This window comes from Bactrocera neohumeralis, chromosome 4 (genome assembly GCF_024586455.1).
Source record: "Bactrocera neohumeralis isolate Rockhampton chromosome 4, APGP_CSIRO_Bneo_wtdbg2-racon-allhic-juicebox.fasta_v2, whole genome shotgun sequence".
NCBI classification, from domain to species: Eukaryota; Metazoa; Arthropoda; class Insecta; order Diptera; family Tephritidae; genus Bactrocera; species Bactrocera neohumeralis.
In genome coordinates this window covers 63214301-63241320 of record NC_065921.1, presented here as the reverse complement: position 1 = coordinate 63241320, position 27020 = coordinate 63214301, and the positions used below count along the sequence as shown (strand labels likewise).

General features: G+C 31.5%; 1 protein-coding gene across 6 annotated transcripts in view; it reads right to left on the bottom strand.

Moving 5' to 3' along the window:
* LOC126757431 (pyruvate carboxylase, mitochondrial) overlaps positions 1-19172 on the bottom strand; it is a 37919-nt gene extending 18747 nt beyond the window's left edge. For 2 of the 6 annotated variants that reach the window (XM_050471339.1, XM_050471344.1), the window contains exons 1-2: positions 19058-19172; positions 18391-18679 (exon numbers count right to left, since the gene is read on the bottom strand). The gene's annotated coding sequence lies outside the window, so the exon portion shown is untranslated. The other 4 variants (XM_050471340.1, XM_050471341.1, XM_050471342.1 and 1 more) reach the window with 4 other exon arrangements.
* Positions 19173-27020: the final 7848 nt, after the last annotated feature.

Genomic DNA, 27020 nt, shown 5'->3' with positions numbered 1-27020 from the left:
TTTTAAAATCGTAACAACTGAAATCAGTATTGTCGTGATTGTAGTTGGTGTTGCGCCATAAGATAGTCACAAATGAGGATCTTTAACCGAATACAAATTTTGTACTTGTTGTGCAAATACCACGATCGTGAGAACGATTTAAAAAATTTCTAGATGTATACATTCCACCAAATTTCTTTATTTAACATTTCCATTAACTCTTCCCGCAATAATTACTCTGTCGTAACAATATTTATACTAAATGAAAATGAAAATACGATTATGCCTACTCAATAATATTTACGTTAAATATTCTTACCTGTCTAAGTGTTATAAATAATTGTTTAAACTAATTAACTATATTGTTTATTTTTATAACATCCTCAAAATGATGTTTTAGTTTTTAATATATTTTGTAATTGTTCAATAAATCACAATTCATATTAAGTATAGTACAATATTGGGTAATAAATACATATGTAGTAATATATTGTATAGCAAACGATTTTTATATATTTATATCCTAATATACATATGTATATGTACATAAGCTATAAATATGCATTATATTTATATATGTATGTATGTATGCAGTGTTCAAATGAATCATTGTTCAATAAATGTTACATTGTTGGCCTAACCTTAAAATTTTGTGAAGCAAGTGAAAATGTACTTTGTTTTCCAAAAAACTGTGGACTGAAATAAAACTTCTGTGGATGTACTATAAACATAGAAAATAAGTAGAAAAGAGCTATATATGTGGGATTAATTATTAGATTTTTATCTAAATTAGATTTTTTAGATGTAAAAAATGTATTTACTATTTCTATCAGTGATATGTTAGAGTTTTAAAAGTGTAGTGCAACTCTTTACTTTTATAAAAATATTTCATTATTACAAATATTCTATTACAGCTTCGAAACATGTGGCAACATTGCTGAATTATATTTGCGACTTAATTCTCTTTAGTTTGTTGCCCTTATTTTCGATCAATTGAATTAAATAAAATATTTTTAACCTATCTATCGTTACCTAAATTACAAAACAAATAATTTAATAAAAGCCATTCGTCGAAATTTTTCTAGTGACATCTGTGCCAATGGCACATTAAAATAATCATTAGTGTTTAGTATTCGTTGGTTTTCTGAAGTACATTAAATGCATTCGGCGAAATTATTCAAAGTGTGTCGAGAACGCGTTGACGAAGAACCACGTCCAGGACGGCCATCAACATCAATTGATGATCAACAAATAAAGGAATTGGTATTTGAGAATCGACGATTAACAGTCAAAGATATTACTGCCTTCATTGGAATATCGAAAGGATCAGTAAAACCACTATTCATCCTATGAATAGCGAAACCACGATTGGTTCCAAAATCACTCAATTTTTTGGAAACAGCGTCGCATTAACGTCTGTGAAATAGTGCTTTCTGATTACCAGGATGTCATGAAACATATTATTAATGGCGGTGAGTCTTGAATCTATGCCTACCACCCAGAAAAAGACGATCAATCGGCCAAATATCATGGCAAAGGTGAGCCAAACTGTCAACAAGGAATACTATTTGAGTGTTATGCGTCTTTTGCGCGAAGCTGTTTGTAAAAAGAGGCTGTAATTATGGATTGACAACTCTTGATTTTTGCATCACGATAATGCACCGTTGCATACTGCATTGATTCTTCGTGAGTTTTTAGCCAAATTTTTAACCAATACCGTGCCGCAACCACCGTGTTCTCCAGATTTAGCTCCGTGAGACTTCTGGCTATTCAGCAAACCCAAACCACCGCACAGTGTATCGTTTAATACAAGCTAGGGGGACAAAAATATTTTAGTTTGAAATTTAATTATTTTGGTCGTGTTGATTAATTATCTTAAGTTTCATTGAAAAAATTAATAAATTTTTTTAGATTTACGTGTAGAAAACAAAGAATTGTGTAAAAAATATATTTAATTATTTTTTAAATATCAGAACACACAATAACATTTATTTGAACGTAGAGAAAATTATAATAACAACTAGCTGACCCCGCAGCCGTTGTCCTGCGTGAAATTATATGCTTTGAAATGAAAAAAAGTTGAAATTATATTGTGTCGAAAATGATTTATTTTCGATTTTTCTACATTTTTTTAATGTAGCGCAGCTTAATAAACATAATTTTTTTGATATCTGTTCTGGTGCGTAAATATACAAAGAAGATGGGTTTCCAACTCGTCAACACGCCACATATATCTGGCCAATTTTCCCTGGAAATTGAATACGTTTGAAATGAAATGGCTGTCCCTTGTATTCGATAACTGTGTCATAATCAGTCGGGTTCCATTACACAGTTTCGGCGCATGAAGATTGTGAAACATAATAATGACGGATCCAACTTTGAGACGCAAATGATGCTGGGGCATACCAAGGCTCTCCAAAGAATTTGGAAATTCCACTGGATAATTTACGGTTTCGTCTTTCTTGTCAAGACGATCGATCGATTTATATGAGCGCAAACCTCCCGAAATTTGACTTTGAATCTTCCAGTTTAAGTCATTAACATCGGTATTTTTGGCAACTAAAATTGCGCGTGCACTCAAGCAATTGCATTTACGATAATTTTGCCAATGCGCGCCGCTCCTAGGAAACGTTTTGAGTCAATTGATAAGTTAAACGTGAATCGCTATGCGCATTGTAGGCTATTTCGGACTTCAACAACTGTTTAGTTAGCACAAGTGTATTGGAGCCTAACCCCCTTTGAGGGGGACGATATAGATTTTGAAGAATAAATTAAGAATTTTAAAATTATGAACAAAGTCTCATCATTTTTTGCCCACAGACCGATTTTTGATATATTTAGTTTCATGGAACGATCAATGATTTTGTAAAATTTGCTCTCGTCTATTTTTAAACCCTTATTTTCATTTTACATTACAAAAATCAGAAAATATGAAAAAATAGACGTCATCTTTATAGTGTATTTTGTTTTGTTTGACAAATTGCTTCATCGTTCCTAACTTGATCATATGTACATATGTAGTATTAAAAACTGAGTTAGAGAAAGTATCTTTGGCATAATTTTTCGTATATTTTCGGTAAGAAGACTGAGGGTGGGAGTCTGATGATTTTTGGATGCGTGAAAATGGTGCGCATAATCCTACACATGACTGAAAAAATGAGTTTTATTGCTAACAAACCGATAACTGATCAAATTGAAAGTAATGCAAAAATCTTAAAAGCAAGAAAAAAATTCATGATTTGGGAATTTGAAAAAATCAAAAATTGCTAACATATCCAGTCAAACGAAATGTTTTTTTGTTTTTTTGTAGAGTTATGTTATAGTCAAAAAAATAAGAAATTGAGTTTTTTGTTGATTACAATTCACTTCATCATATTACATAAACAAGGAACTAACCACGGCTTTAGGCTAATATTACATAAATGTACTGCCATCAAAAATAGCCAAGTTATAACCAATATAAATCTCCTTAAGATTAGTTTATATTTTACATAAGTACATATGTATGTATATCGTTTTGTCTTCTACCCTAATGTGTGAAAACCGATGTTGTTTTTTTTTTTTAATTTTAGGTAATTATTAAATTTTTGAGAGGAGGCAAACCTTCTAAAAATATATTTTTAACTATGAACTTTATAAAATATCCACTTTTTATCGTTTCATATTAAATTAAAAATTAAGAAAATTATTGAAAATGCTATAAAACTTGTTAAAAAAAGTTTAAATTCTCTATTTATATCAGTAACCAAACAAATCTGAATTCTTTATACAATTTTTTTTCGGAGTACATCACTGCGTTTATCTGATCTAAAAAACCACAAAACAATATTTAATTTTCAAGCGCTAAAGCTTTTAAGTGGTGCTAAAGCATTAAACTGTCAAAACGGGAATTATTACAAAAATTAATTTAGTCGGTTATATTTTTGTTGACTGAAAATCATCCAAAAGTAATTGCTGTCACATATAATGCAATAATTATGACCTTAAATGCGGTGTAAACATTGGGCGTAAAAATCATCAATGGCGCATATTATGAGCCATTATTTGCACAGAAAATAAACAACGAAATTGTCTATAAATAGGGTATTTAATTATACATGCACGTAAAATATGCGGAATGGCTGTGTAATTGAGATAGAAAACAATAATGGCTATTAGAGCCAATTTGGCAAATTGTCGGTGAGGAGTGTTGACTCTCTAACGCTTTTTATTTTATCTATGGAAGTGTTATTTACCTTGTTAGTACATTATTTTTTTTAACTGGCCGAATACGTACATAAGTGTCATTGTAGAAGTAACCAAATGCGCTGGTATTGAGAGCGTCTGTTGAAATATTTACTGCAACTTTTATGCAAATGCTTTGGTTGCTTTACATAGCACGCCTTTAACTGTTATCTAAACCTATAAATTCAGAAATACGTACATAGATACATGTATGTATGTTAGTAGGTATGTGTAATTCCAGCAACATAATTGTAAATATTATCGGAAATACCATTTGTATGTGTAAATAATTACTTTCCTATTATACTTCTTAATCTAATACACATTTAATACCATATTTCATATGGTCATACGTCACAAACGTAAAATATTAATGCGCCTTAGATATTCATAGGCCAAAAGTGGTTGAGAGTGGCGAATCATAAAAAGAACTGGTATAAACCAAATACACTGATTACCACTCGTTGAATATCCAAAATTACTCAACAAGTTTCTTTTTGCTGGTGATCTCCCCTTGGCAAATAATATCTAAACTTTCGATTATTTTTTCACAGATAAAAGTTTCTCATGAAATCTATCGTTCGTTCGATTGCAGCTTTGCAACTTCGGTTACATCGAAGTTATAATAACCTTGACTAATACAAAAGTTTCCATACAAGAACTTAATTTTTACTGTCCAGTTTGTATGTCAGCTATATGCTATAGTGGTCCGATCCGTTTCTTCGCAGATTATACCATTGCCTTGCATTATTATTCATTCTGAATTCCGTGAAGATATCTCGTTCTATACAAGAAACTTGATTTTGATCGTTCGGTTTGTATGGTAGCTTAAAACTGAGGAGCTCTTCGCAAATATCCATACAGACCGGCAGACAGAAGGTCATGGCCATATCGACTAAGCTCGTCACGCTGAACATTTAGATATAAGTATATATGTACAGCTGTTGACATTTAATTAGAAACGACACCTATTTTGAAGTAAATGATTTTATTTTCCAATAAATAACGTACATATGTATATATATTATATTTTCACTTAGTTTATTAAAACCTATGTTAAACTTAAAGTCTAATAGTAAAAATTTTTGTTTAAAATTCGTTTTTGTTTTAATGATTTTAGCAAAAACATGTGGAATCAACAATTTGAGTGCGACAACTATTTAGAAACGAAAATATTTTATCAACAAAAAATAATGATATTACAAAAACTTGCTTACTTTCAGTTAGTATTTTGTTGGTTATCTCTTTTACTTTAATATTGCTTCACATCGATTCCGAATTTACGTTATAAGACTTTGACAGCGGACCAATAGTGTAGCTTGCCATTCTAATTTCATCACAAAGAACATCCAAATTTGGGATATTTTTGGTGCATATAGCTCTTTTAACATCACCCAGAGATGTTCTATAGGGTTTAAGTCTGGGCTGGACGATTCCTACTCCAAAACATTGATAGAATTTTCATTAAAAAACTTTTGTGTCAACTTAGACGTATGCTTTGAATTGTTATTTTCCTTATAACAGGCAAATTTTCCTCAGCCCATGGCAACATGATATTTTTTAGGCTGATAGACATATTTCTCCTTGTTTAAAATTCCATCAATCTTATGAAGTGGACCATCACCATCCCAGATGAAATATCCCCACACCATGATTGATCTTCCACCATACTCAACTACGCGTGGAACATAGCGATCAAATTTTTGAATTATTGGACGGCGAACATACCTTCGACCATTACGACCTAAGCGATTAATTTTTTGTTACATCCTTCCAAACGACATATGTATGTACCTCCGTTGATTTGTTGTCCTAGATCAATAAGAGTTGGCAAAGTTTACGCGTCATTTCTACGAATTTTAGTCAAAGTTGTTCTTTTGAATTTCATGTATTCCCCTTGAATTTCATGTAGAATATCAGTGGAACTCTTTTTTGGATCTCTTCGCGAGATATTATTAATTCTGTGGTATATTTCTGTTGCATTTTTTCGTGTTTTTTCTTTGCGTGCAACATTGGATATAGTTTTAAAATTCTGTATATGCTTAATGACATTCAAATACTTTTATTTTGAGCATTTGACCTTATTCAAAATATTTCGCACATCCTTCTAGACCGACGAAGGTCAAAAATAAAGCTGCGAAGGACAGGTGTACAGCTGCAGCTTTTCCTCATTAAAAAACTTGAATAATACATTTTAATATATTTTAAATCACAACTTTGAAACACACCCTTACCAGAAATCAATAATATTATTAATAAAAATTAACACCTTGATTAGCTTTCGCACTTAATTCATCTTCTACTTGTATATCGTAACGAATTTAATACTTATTTGGGAAAAAATTAACAAAACTTCAACTGCGCAACTACAAAACTGAGCGAATTTCGTAGTAAATAGAGTAACACAAACAATGCAAGGTTTTTTGGAATATAAATAACGGTATATTAAAACATTTTATCATTATACTTATCAGCACCTTATAAAAAGAAAGCGTTTCTAATTAGCTGTCAACAGCTGTATTTATGTACCTGTATTTCATGAAGTCCCCGACGTTACTTTCTGGGGATTACAAACTTGGTAGCAAACTTAATATAACCTGGCCAAAATATGAAAATGTAAAAAAAACTTTATTAAAAATATCAATTGAAACAAGTATCATACCATCTCGGGGCGTATTTAGTTATAGATTTATCGCGATTTAAATAGTTTTTAACAGTACCGTTTCATGATAAGGGTGTATGTTATCATTCGATTTCATTCATTTACACACTGTTAGAAACAGTTCTTATCAGAATTGTCTCAAGCTTATTTGGCTACTGGTACATGTGTACCAAGTTTCTTTTAAGTAACTTAATTTTTAGATATAGAATAGATTTCATGGAGTATCATCATCTATAAGTATATATAAGTATAATATACATATATGTATGTATATATGGACGGACAGACATATGTATACAGTTCCTTTAACTCCGGTTGGAGCGTAGGTCTATATAACTGTTATAAAAACACTTTGAAGTACATACATAAGTACATATGTAGATTTGTATGTATTACGACCTTTGATCACCCGGATTTCTGTCGCCTAGAACATTTTTTATAATTACAACCACGTAATCCAAGAGACCAGTACAAATATTGATATCAAAATAATACTAATATACAAAACTTAATAACAAAGCGTCGTAATGAGTAATGGTACTCAATAGCGCGGGTGGTACAGATTTACGTAGCTGATAACACACAGAAAGCTTTCATTATACTAACAAATACAATATGAATGCAAATATACATGTATGTATGTATAGACGTAATAGAAAAGTGAAAATAAAAATGTAACAGTTGGTAAGTAAATACATACATAAACAAAAGAAAAACATTAAAATGGTTTTAAAAATTATTTTTTTTTTAAATCAAACAACTGATTTCAAATCAAGCGAGTTCTCGTACGTGTATACTTCAGTAAAATTGGTATAACTGCTCGCTATTTATCACTTTTAGCTTATAGTATCATCCTGCATTTATACCACTTGCTTGTTTGATACGCTGTGCTACACATTCCAGCGCATCTAAAACATATAATTAGTCACTCATCTAACCAATTTGCGAACCTAAGTCTAACGTAAAGTACAAAAATATTTGTAGTTCAAATAATTTTCCACTATTTAATTTAATTTCAATTAAATAAATTGAGTCTAGTCGCAATTTATTGAGTGTATTATATAAATTATGCTTTAAATTAGTATTTTATTTCAAGCTTAGGTTATTGTCAACATGAGTCGGCTTCGCATAAACAACTAACTCTATTATACAAATGTCATGTGACTGACAATTTTTATTTCGTGTTATAAACGAATATATGTATGTATGTATATGGGTGTGCATACCATAGACACTTATTTTTTTAATTTAATTCTGAAACGTTTTCGCTATTTTAATACCTACATATTTGTTATTCACTTTGAGTGCTATGCGAATATCTCGTGATGTTTTGCATCCCCGGCGACACCTCCGCAATATATTTTTTATTGCAAAATTACAATTTCTATTTAGAAACTTGATTTGCTGTAGGTACATATTAACATAAGCGGCTTTGCATATGGGCATTTTCACGGTAACGGACGCGACATTCGTACGCTTTTAAGTGCGTCCAAAACAAAGAAGACAAAGGAAAAGTTTATATATATTGACATTGTTTTGAAGGGCTGACGCAGTAATAGATTTTAATATATACGGGAAGGTTCTACTACAAATAAGTACGTAGTTATAAGCAATTATAAAGTGATACGGACGCGACAAAAAATAGAAGTTTTTTTGAGGCGCATTCAGAAATATACAAAATTCAGCAAATTAAGGATTTATATATATATAAAAATATATATATTAATAAATGCGAACAGATGACTGTTATTCGTAGGTTTATGAAATATGTTAATTTTCCCTTAGTTTTTTTTAATTGAGTATAGAAGAAATACGGACGCGACATAACGGACGCGACAAAATCTTCCAAGAACAAAGAAATACAATTTTTTCATTATAACACTTCAATTTTATTGAAAATTAAGCAAAACAATAACGTAAATTAAAAATTCAAGTAACATTTTAGTAAAAATTACTTAAAAAATTAAGAAGAAAGTTATTAGTTTTTAGTATGGTCTATTTTAATTATTTTCTTTAATGAATAGGCGGTCCGAGCAACTTCAATAAATTTACTGTCGAAATATGAAAACCAATGCAAACTCTTAACTCCTTTGATATTTGAAATATTTTGCCATAACTCTGACAGTTGATTACAAAAACTATCAATTTGTGTTCCAGAGATATACAAAATGTTAACTCCATGAATGTTGTTCTTAGCACATTCATAGAAGCATGAAGCATCACCGAGAACAATATTTTTACATATATCTTTGTTTGTACATATATCTTTGTTTGTATTTTAATATAATAACATTGCTTGAAGAGAACGCAAAAGGCATTTTAAATATCCTTTATAAGCTTGCACATTATATTATATACATGTAAGTGTAAATAAGTATATGTATATGTATACATACATATATGTTTTTATATAAATAAATTAGCAAGTAAAAATATCGAGTTTGATTCTCAATAGTCCATGATTATAAATAATAATCTCAGTTGCTTTGTGTCATTAACCACAAAGCTTAGTGTTAGCAGTCCTCTTAACGTATAAGCCGCTACAGATTCTATAATTACAAGGAAATTTTAAAGTGTTTATTATTGCAGATACATACATATGTAAATATGTATGTATATAGATAGAGAATTTAGTTGGAAATACTTGTACTTAAAATTTTGTGGTTTCACGGTTTCGGATCTCTGAAGTTTTGGTTAGCGAGTGTTTTCCGAAATCAACAACCCTGCTATGAGTTTTTGCAAAAATAAAAAAGAAATGCTTTGGATTTGCTTAGGATATGCTTTGCTTAAACTAACCTACATATGCCACAATAAAAGAAATATTTTTATTTAGCTTAAGTTTATCATTTCCAAAATTAGCGGTATGATAAGGTGTTGTAATTAATTTTGTTCGCCAAAAAATTAAAAAAAATGGTAAAAAGTAGTGATATATTGTTTTGAACCCAATAAAAAAATAAATAAAAAGTTTAATTCTTATTTCTAATAAAAGTAAATGTCAACCTCTTATGTTTTCAGATGAAAACTGCGGTTTCTAAAATATCGCAAAACTATGGACTCACCAATATCTTCTGTGTACCTCAAAATAAAAAAAAAATATTAAAAAAATTCTCAAATTTGTGTAAATATATATGTACTCAAATCTATGTTTATACATATATAAAAGAAAGTCATGTTAGTTACACTATTTATAACTCAAGAACGGCTGAACCGATTTGGCTGAAAATTGGTGAGGAGGTAGCTTTATGTTAAAAATCAATACAATTCATAAATACCAAAATTATATCTCAAATCATAAGCATGTGTTCAAAATTAATGTAAGAATCATTAGACAATTTTATTACTTTTAAGAAGAAAGTTATAAGTAAAACAAGGTTAAACAAGTAAGGAAGGGCTAAGTTCGGGTGTCACCGAACATTTTATACTCTCGCATGATAAAGTGATAATCGAGATTTCATTATACGTCATTTACATATTTTTCAAATACCGTATTTTTGTAAAGTTTTATTCCGCTATCATCATTGGTTCCTAATGTATGTATTATACAGAGAAGGCATCAAATGGAATTCAAAATAGCGTTATATTGGAAGAAGGCGTGATGTGAACCGATTTTACCTATATTTCGTACATGTCATCAGGGTGTTAAGAAAATATTATATACCGAATTTCATTGAAATCGGTATAGTAGTTCCTGAGATATGGTTTTTGGTCCATAAGTGGGCGAGGCCACGCCCATTTTCAATTTTTAAAAAAAGCCTGAGTGCAGCTTCCTTCTGCAATTTCTTCCGTAAAATTTAGTGTTTCTGACGTTTTTTGTTAGTCCGTTAACGCACTTTTAGTGATTTTCAACATAACCTTTGTATGGGAGGTGGGCGTGGTTATTATCCGATTTCTTCCATTTTTGAACTGTATATGGAAATACCTGAAGAAAACGACTCTGTAGAGTTTGGTTGACATAGCTATAGTAGTTTCCGAAATACGTACAAAAAACTTAGTAGGGGGCGGGGCCACGCCCACTTTTCCAAAAAAATTACGTTCAAATATGCCCCTCCCTAATGCGATCCTTTGTGCCAAATTTCGCTTTAATATCTTTGTTTATGGCTTAGTTATGACACTTTATAGGTTTTCGGTTTCCGCCATTTTGTGGGCGTGGCAGTGGGCCGATTTTGCCCATCTTCGAACTTAACCTTCTTATGGAGCCAAGGAATACGTGTACCAAGTTTCATCATGATATCTCAATTTTTACTCAAGTTACAGCTTGCACGGACGGACGGACAGACGGACGGACGGACAGACAGACATCCGGATTTCGACTCTACTCGTCACCCTGATCACTTTGGTATATATAACCCTATATCTGACTCTTTTAGTTTTAGGACTTACAAACAACCGTTATGTGAACAAAACTATAATACTCTCCTTAGCAACATTGTTGCGAGAGTATAAAAAGACACAGTACTATCAGTGAAACACGCTCTATTATTTTCATTGAGATAACTCACATACGTATTGACCTGTATACAAAGTCACCCAGAAATTCGAAAATCTTTATATTAGGTATATGAGGGCTAATGGAAATATTGCTCCGATTCAACCAATTTTTGACACACAGACATACCATTATCAGAGAAGGAGTATCCTTTTATTTCGAATCGCCACGCTCTACATTTTGGCAAATTGAAAGAAACTTTTATATCTGAATATAAATATTACTGCAAATCTTGAACTAATAATAAACAAATTAGTTTTTAATAATAATAATGTAATGATATAATTTGAAATAATGTATTTTTTTAGTTTTTGGAACAAGAAATGTTTATCTGAAATAATTTTTTGATGTTTCAAAAAAACAGCTTTGAATAAAGATACCACTTTTGATCCAATCGAAAGTGTATTGATGAGAACTTATCTCAATATACATATTTACTTCAACAATCTGAACTAACTATTCTAACCGTGCGATTCTGTACTGTGATACAGTCTCAAGTCTCTAAATTTGAGATTTTAAGTTAGAGACAATTTTTGAGACTTGAGACGATTTTGCAGAATAAGTGACAGTCACAAAATCTATTACATTTCATTATTCAGAGATGTTTTTGCACTAGACTGAAAATAACCGTGCGATTGTGTGCTATGATACAGTCTCAATTTGAGATTTTAAGTTAGAGACAATTTTTGAGACTTGAGACGATTTTGCTATTCTGTAAGTGACAGTCACAAAATCTATTACATTCCATTATTCAGAGATGTTTTTACACTTGAATGAAAATAAATATGTCGATAACAAATATTAAATTTTCTATAACATAGTCAAAAAACATAATCTATATAAATAAAAATGAATACCAAAAATGTATGTACGCGCATAACTCAATAACGCCTGGACCAATTTTGCTAATTCTTTTTCTTAAATGTTCGTTGAAGTTCAAAGATGGTTTTTACGGCGAGAAAAATTCGAATAATTTCCGGAAAACCCCTAAAAACAGCCCTTTTCTTTTCCCCCATACAAACGTTACATACATACATATGTACATACATATGTACATACATATGTACATACATATGTATGTATATAAAAATGAATGTTTGTTAGTAACACTAAGAGAACGGTTGAACCAATCTTGATGAAATTTTTAAAGGTTATTTGTTGTGGATCGGGAAGGGTTTAGAAACAAATACCTTATACTTTTCATGAGGAGAAGTCGGAAAATTGGACAATTCTAAAAAGTAACATTTTCCATACACATTTTTTTCAATTTTTGTTTGTTTTGTTTTTCAATTTTTGATTTGTAAATTATTTAAATTGTTCAATTGCGGTCGCTTGCTTTTTTATTCCGGCTATCCAAAGGAAAAATTATTTAAAATTATTCAGTGAAAACTTTATGTGTGTTTCACACAATATGATCAATTGCATATTGAAATTTGTTACGAAGCCACGAAGAGGTCGCGCTAATATTGGTCGGCGTTCTTTTTGCCCAAGAAAAGGCAAGAAGTACTCCCAAAATGCGATGACATACGTGCGGAATTATGGATCGCGGTCAATCAGCTAGCGATCGTAACGATATCACAGCACGACTTATTAAACAATAGCTGCGATGTTTGATGGTCTTTATCTTGAAGCAACATATGGTATATGTGGTGCTGTTAGATGCTGAATGTATTCTGTTGAGTGGCAAAAAAGAGATTTGCCGCACACACACATTCTTCTTTGGATGCGGATGGTGATTACACCAGATCAAATTGGTGAAATCATTACAGCGGAATTTCCTGATTCAGAGATATATCCAGAATTATACGAAGTGGTGGAAACCAATATGGTTCATAGACCTTGCGAACCTTACAATCCCACTTTGGTTTGTATGTTTGACAATAAATGCACGAAACACTACTCATGTGCTTTTCTTTCGGAAACGGAAATGGGAAATGATGGATATTCACTGTATCGGCGTCGCTCACCAGACGACAATGGCAGAACATTTAGCATTTAGAGGCGTGAATATCGACGTTAACAACACATCGAAGTTGACAACACATGGATCGTACCATATTCGCCATTTTGTCTAATTCACATTCAAAACTCATGTCAATGTTGAATATTGCAGATTGGTGAAATCGATCAAATACGTTTGCAAGTACGTCTCCAAAGAAAACAACATAGCGGTTATTGGCCTTGAACGATATGAGATCAGCAGTATCGAATGGGTGGGAACTGCAATAAAGCGCTTTGTAGGATATTTACTTTTGCAATTCATGAAAGTTTGTAGACTGTTGTGCAGGACAATGCGATAGTTACTTCGCATGCCACTGAAGTTCGCATACTTTTCGCGAAGATCATTTCGACATATCAGCCTTCAAATTCGCGTTAATTATGGGATACGAAAAAATGACATTGCCGACGACATTTTACATTGTACGGATATTCGCTTAGAATTGGAAATGGGCAAATTTCGGTTGATACTTCCAGTGGTTTGATATCAATTTCACCTCCCTTTTGTCAATTCACTTCAACGGAAGATGAATTCATCACGAATGTTTATCCGAGCATTGGTCAAAGTATCGTAACTGCAATTGCTTGAGTGCATCTTTTGCGTCTAAAAGTTGGATCTGTCATTATTATGTTTCGCAATCTTCATGCGCCGAAACTGTGTAATGGAACCCGACTGATTATGACGCAGTTATCGAATACAAGGGACAGCCATTTCAGTTCAAATGTATTCAATTACCAGGGAAAATTGCCTTTGCGTTGACAATCAACAGGACACAAGGAAATCGGGAAATGCTATGTTTTTCACACGGCCAGATATAAGTATGTGGCGTGTTGACGAGTTGGAAACCCATCTTCTCTGTATATTTACGCACCAGAACAGAAATCAAAAAATTATGTTTATTAAGTTGCGCAACATTAAAAAAATGTAGAAAAATAGAAAATAAATCATTTTCGACCCAATACAATTTCAACTTTTTTTCATTTCAAACACACATAATTTCACGCAGGACAACGGCTGCGGGGTCAGCTAGTTATCAATAAAAATAAAAATCTATGTTGCTTTTGTATGAGAATATTTACAACATTTATGTAAAATTGATTTATTTTTAACCTTTTCGTGTTTGAGTTGCTTACAAAATATAAAAAAAACGACAGTAGATTAATATCTATGATGATCTCTATTCAGTATATTCAAAATGGCAGACAAGAGTTCTTTTTAGTTTTGAGACTTGCTAACTATCAGGTCTCAAATTTAAGGCAATATTTTGAGACTAACGCTAGAGACTGTTAAATGAATAGTAACTAGTCACAAATTGAGACTTTACCACAAAATGTCTCAAATAGAGACTGGTTACAGAATCCCGCTATAAATATATATTTATCTCAAATGAAAGTTGTGACTAATTTATTAAAAGACAAAAAACTGATTTATCTAAATTTTTCAAGTGGTTCGCTTCTCGATTAACAACTGCTCTAGTCTATAATCTAATCACGGAACTATGAATGCCCGCACTGCAATAGTAAATACTGTTGTATACGTTGCTATTGAAGGTCTTCCACACGCAGACAATAAATGATATTGAGTAAAAAAATACGAAACATATGGTTTGAGCTTAGAAGTTCATTTGTACAAACATTTTTAATTCAACACAGCGAGATATCGCCAGAGATCAGTGTCATGTAGCGGTCAACAACTACTCCATTTCGGCAACAGGAAAGTGCACACGACGTAATAAAGTGATAGTAAGGCCATAAAAACGAAGATTAAATATACATATGTATGTATGTACAGTAGGATGAACTAAAAAGCATTAAAAATTTCCCATAAAAATTACACGTAAAAAATATTTTTCATTAAAAATACCATAACTTTTCAACGGTTTATGGTAAAATTTTTTACATTACGTATTTTTGTACAGATACAATTTCCTAAAAAATTCAGTTATTTTTATGAGAAACTTTCAAAGTTCACCTTTCTGGCATGGATATTTTTTCTGAGTGTATATGTATGTAGGTTAATTTTAACACATATGTAAACTCGTTGGTGTAGCTTTTAGCTCACCCTAATGTACATATGTATGTACTTGTACGTACACGTTTCCAAACGCGTCACAACTAGAGTCTTAACGTTAGACATACATACATACGAGTATGTCACTTGTGATTGATATTATGTATACAGATTTATGAACGTCACTTCAAAAGCGTACACGGATTTTTCACGGTGCACTAGATGGATTTTTGGCATGGCAAGCTAATTTTGCGCAGCTTTAGAGGTCTACAATTAGATAAATGTGAAGGGCAGTCAATTGATTTTTCGCCAAATATATGTATGTAAATAAAAAAGGAAACGAAACACAAATAAATGAAAATTAGCAAGGAAATAGTAAACTTTCGCTAACAGCTGAGTGGCCAATGCACTTTTTGTGTTACATTATTTTCGCATATGGTATATTAATAGACGCGGAAACACGTGTGTGGACTTAGTTAAAAAATTAATTATTTATGTATTTGTATATTACTGTTTGCACATACATATGTATGTACATAAATGTCTACTAATATGCAGTAAGTTCATATACACTTATCTTATTGTTGTTGTTTCTATGTGAGAGCGCTTTATATAAGCATATAGGCACGCCTAATTCACGTGATCGGCCTAAATTGCTGTAGCACGAATATATCATACAAACGCGCAATGATTATATGTATGTCGATATGTGCGTGCATACATATGTATACATACATATATGTATATGTGAGATTTTAATAAGTAATTTTTCAAGTTCAAGTTATATACAACTACATTGTTCACAGCAAGTTTGATTTATTGAGATGCTCAAGCAAATTACTATGTTAATTTGCACGCACTTTCAACTGATAAAACAGAATTGTAGCTGAAAATAAGCTTTGGGTATAATAAAGTATTTATAATAAAAAAATAAGACAAATCTAATCTGACTCTAAGCAACCTATACATTTCGTAACTATTTTATTTGTTACTGTATAACTTCGGCTTCGGAAATTTAGACTTTTCTTATGAACATTTTTCTATATAATAAAAAAGGGCAAAAGTTATAATATTTATGTATTTAAAAAATCTATCCCAAAAATCTAAGTGATATGCAGGTACATATATTTTTACAAAATTACACATTTGATTGGAAAGGTTTTTTTTTAATTTGTTGATGCATTTTATTTTTTAATTACTTAAAAAAAATAAATTTCACATAATAATATTATAAGACCAAACATTGGCTACCAATATCTTCTGCTAAATTTTAGGCTTATATGTATGTACATACATCCAAAATAAAAAAATAAGCGAATGTATTTTGACTTTTTCTCAGAAAATTTTAACCTTTTCTTTGTTCTCGTTTTTAATTATTTTCTATTTTTATAAAGTCTTTTAATGAACTCAGCGACGTCATGCGTAAATAAAAGAAATATACATAAGTGGAATATACCATACATATTTATATGAATATTGCATTACCGAGCACTTAAATTTATTTTTGCATACATACATATATACGCAATATACGCAAATATTTAAGAAAATTTTAAAAAATCTACTGTTCTTGGTCATCAATAAACAAAGAAAAAATTTTAAATATATAAAATATATATATATGTATATATTCGTTAAAAACAATTTAAAAAAATAACAAAACGCTTCAAAATATCGAAAATATTTTATGTTGTGCCAACTAAATATTTGCATCATTCTTTCTTAAAATTTGATGTTGACTTCATTTTATAATTAGTGACGGTATGTGCTGCATACTTAAGACTTCACTAATTGGAGAAATCTTGTATTCCTTTATTATTTTTGAAGTTTGAATATGTGCTGTCACATACCTGAACGCGTATAAAATTTTGTAACAATTTCTAATTTAGAAATATATAAAAAAAAACCTTTTTTAATATTTTTTATTTATTTATAAATTGCTTAATTTAATGTAAATTAACTCGACTACCGAATATAATCGCATAATGATTGCTTAAAGAATCAGGACGCGCCCAAGTGCCCATAAAAAGCCTAAGTAAGAACAATAGCACTTAACGGTCATGATGAAATTGCAATGTAAAAAGTCCAAGAGGTACTTACATATACTTACATAAGTATGTCTCTGTTTAAGCATTGAAATAGCCAACAAAAAAATTAAAATATACATATAATTATGTAATTGAGAAAACAGTGGAAAAGACTTACGTACCTACAATACGTACATATGTACATATTTGTATATGTATGTACATACATATTAACGCTTTGGCACAATATAAGCAAAGAGCAAAGAAATTGCAATTAATTTGTGCAAAACATTTATTACACCTCTTGCACTATCACTTTACTCTCGCTCGCTCTCTAACCATGCATTATGCATGTTACTCAACAAAATACTTAAATGAATATGCAATATTTTATTGTGTGTAATAAATCATAATTTACTTCAAAAAAAAAAATGTGTAATGAATGTGGTTCCCAGAATATAAATAGCCAATTGTCCAATACATTTTATTGCTACTTTGTAATAATTTTATGATTTTCATAAAGTGCATTGTTTTACTATTTCTATATAACAATATTACATTTTTAATGAATTGTTTACTTTTTTGTGTTAAGTTTTTCAAATTTTGGTATTATATTGCAGTAATATATTATACTAATTAATTTGCCATATTTAATATTGTAGCGTTTTTTTTATTATTTTTGCTGGTTAAATTTTTTTAGTTAGATCAATTTTTAATTTTTCTTTTGACTTTATTATAATATTATTGAAAATGTTATTAAACGTTCTTTACATTTATTTTTTTAATTCATTATTTTAAATGTTTTATAATTATAGTTATAATACACATATTAATATTTAAAAGGTTTTAACATAATATATATGTATGTACATTTGTACTTTCATATGTCTTATGTTATGTCCTTTACCAAAATTATACTAAACCAACATAATTATGTTAAGTCTCACTATAATATCTGTTAACTTCATACAAAATATCACAGCTGTTTTGATTTTTCACTTACGTTTTCTATTGACTTTCGGCACAGATATGTGTTTCCTTTCGCTACTCTTGCTGCTTTTTCGTGTATCCTTCGTTGTGTATGTATATTCAAATAAAATATATATTAGAATTTTATTCTTCACTTATCCTCTTCGACGTATTTGCATGTGTTACGCATTCAAATCATACATATACATACATACATACGTTTAAATGAATGTACGTATGTGCATATGTAACTGTCACTATTTAAACTTCACAGCACTGCAGTTACTCTGTGTCGTTGTTGTTATTGCTGCACAATTTATTGTCTATTATAAAAAAGGAAAAATATATATAATAATTACAATTAAAGAAAAAAAAATTTTTAAATCAACTACACACGTCCACCACTTTCAACAGTGACTGTGCAATTTCTATTTTTTTAGAATTAATAATTATGTAAAATCACAACTTATTGAGTAGAATATTTGCAGGGGGTTTTCGCCAACTTTTTCAATAACTTTCTATATGGACAAATAGCGAAAGTCTCCTTGATATGCACATGCGTAATCTATCAAAATAATTAGGAAGAATTAAACTTTTATGATTCGCACTTTTTCTATATCTGCATATATGTACAAATATATATATATACATATGTATATATTTTTTTGCACGAAGATTCAACTTAAAAAATTACCACGCACCACCACTTGGAACAAACACGTCCGTCCACACCAAAGTAACACATCTGACTGTTAGAATGACTTGAAAAAGCTAAACATGAAATGCCTACAGTGGCAAAGCTACACAGTGGCGATGAAACAGCAGCACTGCTATCTGTACCAGCAACAGCAAAGGAATTTTAATAGCCGAAAGAAAAAGGTTGACTGGCATGAACTTGCGAATGTATAAAAATACATAAAATATAGCAGATTGAGAATAGTGAGTATAAAAGTTTTGCTTTTAGAGCGAAAGCTTGAGAATAATAACAGATAATTGTACAAGTTAACAGTATCATATGGATTGCATGCGCACTTTTCTCAGCCTACCAAGCAGGCAAATTTTGATACTCAATTAAGAAATAAGTGTGCAGACTGTGGGCTAAAAGTTTCTGAACTATCAATTAAATTTTTTTGCATGAAAACGTGGCTTTATTCTTCTACTTAATATTCAACTTAAGTTATTACATTTGTTGGTACAATCCTACAATATTTCGATACCGGTTCAATAGTGTGTAATTCAAGGTCTTCAAAATAGGCGTATGTTTTCATCTTCATCCACTATTTTGAGTGAACTATGAATGTCAAGGATGTTAATTGACTTTCTCAATTTCACTTAGTGCACTTTCACCCAACAAAATTTCACGGAGTTTTGAGATGTTTTCTGGCGTTACTTCCTCTTGTGGTCGCTACGAACCTGATGCCATTTGTACTGGTTCGGGAAAGCACAAAATTAAGCGAATTACCTATAAATTTCATACCTGTACATACATACATATAAAAACATATTTATATTGAAGTACAGAAAAGCTCCAGAGCGAGGAGCATTAGAAAGATTGCAAACTTTTAACCAAACGATTTTATGGACATAGCATCGAACGATAGCGATCGCCATTCACCGTAACGTTGCGTCCATGTATGTTCCAAATATGTAGGTACCAGCGTACAAACCACACCAAACAGTTTTCGGGATGCATGGCTTCTTGAACGGCTTCTGGTTGCTCTTCACCCCAAATGCGGCAATTTTTATACAAAATTTGTCGATAAAAAAGCGGATTTTCTGCCAACTTTTCTAGGGCCCATTCACTGAAAATTCGACGTGCCCAAAATTGGACTTTCCGATGAGTACATTTATATCTGTAATCACATATATGTATGTATGTATATAGTATATGCGTAGGTACATATGGTGACACCAAAGTCAAAGTCACCCAAAACAACTATGTCGGCAGCGTACAATGCCTCCAAATATCTCGATGTTACGAAAATCGGTCGGTTTGTTGTTACATTTGTGTGTGTACATATGTACATGCATACATATATGATCTTTCATTCTCTTAATTTTATGTACATAAGCGATACTAAACCTCGCGTAAACATCGCGCCAAGAAGGGACTAAACATTTCTGGGTGGCGATAAACGATTCTGTTAACACGGCAAGACAACTACCGGCAGAATTACTAGTTACATACATATATACCGCAAAGCCGGTTACGATGCGTTATTGCACACACATATGTATATACATACGTATGTACTTCTACACATACACATCTACATAATATTCAGCTAAACTTTAATGATATTATATATACTGAGAGCAATGTATTAATGTAAACTTGAAGACTCTGAGCAAATGAAACTGTTAAAGTTTTACAGTGTGGGGCTGATTGGGCGCCGACCAACATTGTTCAGAGCGAAATCGTATGATCGACAAGTTGACGTTCAAAAACATTAATAAAATTTTTTATACAGACATGTGTCTACATTTAGCCATATTAATGGGAGAATAAGAGGAATAAAATCATCGAAGTTCACTTTCAGTAAGACAAGTGACAATTTGTCAAAGTAAAATGTCACATAAAAACAATTTAGATGTGTTTTTTTATTGTTTATGTTATTTGTGTAAAATTGTAATGCAGCGTGAGATGGTGTTACACCGATACTTCTAAAAAGAGTTTTTAAAATTTATATACCAAATATTTTATTGACAGTATTATTTTTTGAAAGCAATAAATTCTTAATAATATAATCTAAGAATGTGTGGATGTGTATATGTAAGTAAAGATATAACTTTTTGAAGCCTATTTACATACATATGTATATAACTAAAGAATCAAAAGATACCAAAACCGATAAATGTACTTCTATTGTTCTAAAATACTTTTTAAGCATTAAGTAAGTTTATGATTAACTAATTTATAAACAAGCAATTTTTTTAACCGATAATACGGGTGAATTAATTCTTTATTTACTCAAAAGTATTATTAAAAAAAATACATAAATACGTAAAGTAAAATAACGGCAAAGAAGTTAGGCATGGCTAAGTTCGTACAACGGCAAATACCATATACATTTGTATGTATTTGCATATTAGGGGGTCCGTTTTTGCCCTAAAAAGAAGGATTAAACGTAAACCAGCTACTTATTTTCAATTTAAACATTGCTTAAATTATATTTATTTTCTCATGTGCTATATACATAAATAACATGGTTTTCTTGATATTTTGCATTAACTAAATAAATCTACAACTTTGGAAATGTGATATCGTAATACAAAGTATACTGGAAAAGGCAAAAGATTTATTAACGTTTTCTTTTCCATACAAAATTAAAAGTTATGTGCAGTTATGCCTCTAGTACCTTTCTTTATTTTAATACATTTAATATATAAGACACTTGACAAACCTCCAAAAAAGATAATTTAATCAAAAATCGCCTTCTTATCACAGGATGTCTATAAATTGCGATTTTTAAATGCCTCGTAAAACGTCTACATAAACTTCACGAACTAAAGCAATAAAAAAGATAATTATAAATAATATTCGCACGTTTATACTCTCGTGTACAAGAACAACAAAATATGGAGAATTTATCAACACTTTAAGCGGCACGTATCTGATAGCAAAAAGGAATTTATCAAGCAAAACCACAGCACTTATGAATGATTTAATTAGCACCACGATGAATAAAGTAGCGTTAACAAAACGCAGATTAAATATACATACATATGTTTACATATAATTGCAATTATGTTCGAAAAAATGGCAGAGCTTTCCAATAATTGAAAAACTTTCATGGTAAATCCCATTTATAAAATTTTTCATTGTTGTTGTTAAATGGATACTTTTTATCATGCAATAAGTGTACAAATTAGAAAGTCTAAAAAGCGAGATTTCATTATTTTCTGATAACGAGAAAAAATAGGAAAATGTACAGCCGAGAACCTTCCCGCTTCAATTAAGAGTCCACATTTGGAGAGATTCTCTTAGAAGTGTCTAAGAACCCAGTTTTCAGACTAGCAGCGAAAAAAATGTTTTTGTTTTTTACCCACCCTAATGGATACACAAACCATTCCTACACAGTTCCCTTAAGGATATATTGCAACGATATTACGTGTACGCGTTGTCTTTATAAGAACCTAACAGCATCTTTGCAATATCAGACTTAGTGTCGCTATTTTTTCAAAAACCATCGTATGTACGTGTATTCTATCAATTGATACCACTTGCAATTCGTTTATGGGTGGTGTTCAGTGCGTATGAGCAACTTTTCATCACTTTTATTGTTATATTTATTTTCACTTGCTGCATAATCAATTGTGGAAGCTTCGCATCCATACTTTCATTAACGCTATGTTTTCAAATATATGTATTACAAGCATTTATTTGATTAATAGTCGTGAATTTTAACTTTATAATTTATAGTTTTTTGACATCTCCACGGCTGATCTAAGATGAAAACAATTATTGTGAGCTAAAACACAAATATATGCATGTGTGTATTAATGTATGCCTATGTACATACATGCATGCTTGAATGTATGTTTGTACACCATTTGATAATTATAAAGCTTGGTATAAGTATTAATAATTCTCAACCTTTTTCACGAGTCATTTCATTATCAGCAATATATGGCATCGAGCAGAAGATTTTGCAGACGAGAATGATTAGAGCATTCAGACAGACTTAATTAGTTTTGTGATTTGCGATTTTAAATATTGTATACTCAACAATAAAATTTAATTTGTATGAAAACAAGTGTAATACATATGCATTGTACATATGTATTATTATAAAAGTAAATAACCAATTCATGTGAATATGATGCAAAAATTAATCACAAATTTAAAATATGCGTTTTCTTTCTCATTACAGTCTCCTTTAGGAACAACTTATTTTACCCGGCTATTTTCCTACTTATTTTCCCTTCTGAAGAATACGTTTTCTGAAATTATACTTAATCATATACAATTTCTGTCCGCAGAGTAAGTTTTTCAAGTTTGTAACGCCAGAATAGTAGTCGCACGTTGTCAAATCTGCAATTCGTAGACTAACCGAGCGATTCTGTATTGTGATATAGTCACAAGTCTCTAAAATTGAGATTTTCATTCAATTAAGTACGTAACAATCACAAAATCACAATTGAAAACGAACAGGTCTAATCAGCTCTTACATTTCATTATTTAGAGATGTATTTACACTTGAATGAAAATAAACGTGTCGATAATAAATACTAAATTTTCTACAACATAGTCAAAAAGCATAATTACTAAAATAAAAATATATGTTGACTTTGTTTCAGAATATTGACGAAATTTATTTGAAATTGATTTATTTTTAACTTTTTCGTGTTTGTGTTATTACAAAATACAAAAAAATGACAATCGATTAATATCTATGATGATCTCTATTCAGTATATTTAAAAAAGGAAAACAATAGTTCTTTTCTGCTAACTACATATCAGGCCACAGAAAAAAAAGCTCGGTCTAATACTATGTTCGGAATGTTGTGGAATCTAAGTCGTTCGGACCGACAATGTGTGTTTCCGATGAGTTTTCACTGACAACTATCAATAGCGGCATTCTCTTGCCATTGCAAGATTTCACGATGACACAAAATGCAAAAATCCTATACTGAAATATACAAGGCCAAGAAAGCACCCATTGCAGAATCTAGTGATATATATGACGACACGAAAATAAACATGGGTTTTGGTTTGACATATTTTACAGTCATTGCAAATAATTTTCTGCGTGTTTTTTTTGTTGTGCTGTTGCACTAAGAGGAAAATTCTGCAATTTCTGCACCGTGCAAGGTTTTGCAAGAGCAAGAGAATCCCCCTAATATGAGAATATCAAGCGACAGCTGTTTTTGTATATGGAATGTAAACAAATATCAAGGGCCGGCAAAATATGTCTTCCAAAACCATCGATTAAACCACAGCAGGCACCGATTATAATGAGTGGAATGTAAGTTTTCAAGTAGTTTTCAGCGAAAACTGTGTTTTCGTTTGACGTATTTTACATTGACGTAAACACAAGTTTTCGTGCGAAAACCACTTTTTCCCACGAAAACGTGTTTTCGTTGTCGGTCCGAACATAGTATAACCTCTAGTATAAATGTTTGCACCCATTGTATATAATATTACGGAGAAGGAAAGTGTATACTTTTACCGTTTTGAAAAACAAGAAGTCAATTGAAAACTCGAAAAATTAATTGATTTGGACATCCAAACGTGAAAATTAAAGTAAATTACCAAACATATAATCTATTCTAATACGGCTGTATAAACTGACGGTGAACAACACCAAAAGCTTCATCAGGAACGGGAAGGACCTCTCCGAGCCGTTCGATACCAAACAAGGTTTCAGACAAGGCGACTTCCTTTCGTGTGACTTTTTCATCCTACTTTTGGAGAAAATAATTCGAGCTGCAGAACTAAACAGAGAAGGTACCATCTTCTATAAGAGCGTACAGCTGCTGGCGTATGCCAATGATATTCGCATATATATATCTTGCCAACAGGTGCTACTTCGGACTAAGTGGGCAATTGAGAAGTAAAGTTCTCTCTCGACGAACAAAAAAAAAACTCTATAAGTCACTCATTATTTCCAACCTGTTATATGTATGGTGTAGAGGCATGGACGATGACAACATCTGATGACTCGACTTTACGAGTTTTTGAAAAAAAAGTTCTGCGAAAGATTTATGGTCCTTTGCGCGTTGGCAACGGCGAATATCGCATTCGATGAAACGATAAGTGTATGAGATATACGACGACATTGACATAGTTCAGCGAATTAAAAGACAGCGGCTACGCTGGCTAGGTCATGTTATCCGGATGGACGAAAACACTCCAGCTCTGAAAGTATTGAAAGTATTCGATGCAGTACCCGCCGGGAGAAGCAGAGGAAGAGGAAGATCTCTACTCCGTTAGAAAGAACAGATGGAGAAGGACCTAGCTTCACTTGTACTTGTAATCTCAAATTGGCGCCACCTTGCGAAAAGAAGAAACGACAGTGAACACTCATACCTTTGATCTCTCTCTGTGATCCTCTCCAGCTCTACTCTAGAAAATCACCGTTGAATTCAAATAAATATGTTAGTGAAAAGTTTATAATATCACTGTATCAGTTGTCACTGATACCTCTTCAGTGTAGAGGAAATATCAACAATGATTCTTTTCTTCGGAGTCGTCGGTCTATAATATAAAGTATAGATGTATGGTACATACATATGTATGTACATATAAATAGTCCAAACCCCAATTAATGGCAGCTAATTTAGCGGAAGAAACAACAATGATAAGGCAATGAGAAAACAAAATTTACCTACAAACACATACACATGTTCATATGTATGTATGTACATATGTATGTAGTGTAGTAGTATGTATGTATGTATGTATGTATGACATATACCGCATCATTTATACAAATTTATGCACGTGTTTATTTGATCGCATACATATGCGTATATATGTACATATATATGTATATTGAAGATAAGAACTCGGTTGCCTCGGTCAATCGAGACACACCTACAAAATTCGTTAAAGCAAGTACTAGAAAAATGATATAGTACATACTTACGCGTGTTTTCATCAGTAAAGTTCCCAAAGACAATAAATTTTTATACCCTGAACAGGGTATATTAAGTTTGTCGCGAAGTTTGTAACACCCAGAAGGAAGGATCGGAGACCCTATAAAGTATATATACTTATAAATGATCAGTATGTCGAGCTGAGTCGATTTAGCTATGTCCGTCTGTCTGTCCGTCTGTCTGTGTATATACGAACTAGTCCCTCAGTTTTTAAGATATCGTTTTGAAATTTTGCAAACGTCATTTTCTCTTCAAGAAGCTGTTCATTTGTCGGAAATGCCGATATCGGACCACTATAACATATAGCTGCCATATAAACTGAACGATCGGAATCAAGGCTTGTATGGAAAAATTTCACATTTGACAATGTATCTTCGCGAAAATTGGTATAGATTATTTTCCAAGACAACAATGTAATCTCCGAAGAAATTGTTCAGATCGGATTACTATAGCATATAGCTGCTATACAAACCGAACGATCGGAATCAAGGGCTTGTATGGAAAACTTTCGCATTTGACGTGGTATCTTCACGAAATTTAGCATGGATTGCTGCTTAAGGTAACAAAATAATCTCCAAAAGAAAATGTTTGGAACGAATTACTATAGCATATAGCTTCCATGCAAACAGAACACATAGTTACTAAGAGAAATGCACCTGTGAAGGGTATTTAGCTTCGGTGCAACCGAAGTTAACGTTTTTTCGGGTTTTCATATGTACATATATACTTATGTATGTATGTGTACATTTATGTATATACATGTATGTATTTATATTTTGTAATTAAATATACACTTCCTCTTGGTTTAATTATATGTATATGCCCATCGTACATTTTGCCATGTTGAACGCATTTTTTACATCTAGGGTAATCAGCGCATAGCCACCTTTCCATCTCTTGCCACTTACTGCTCATTTCACAGTATCGGCGTCATCACGTTTGCGTCAACAGTGGATCTCTTTTTTATGAAGCCGTGTTGTCTCTTTAATAATCCGCCGGCTTCATGGATTGCTAACTCCAAGCGGTTTCGTATAATAGGTATTTTCGTACACTTAATCCATT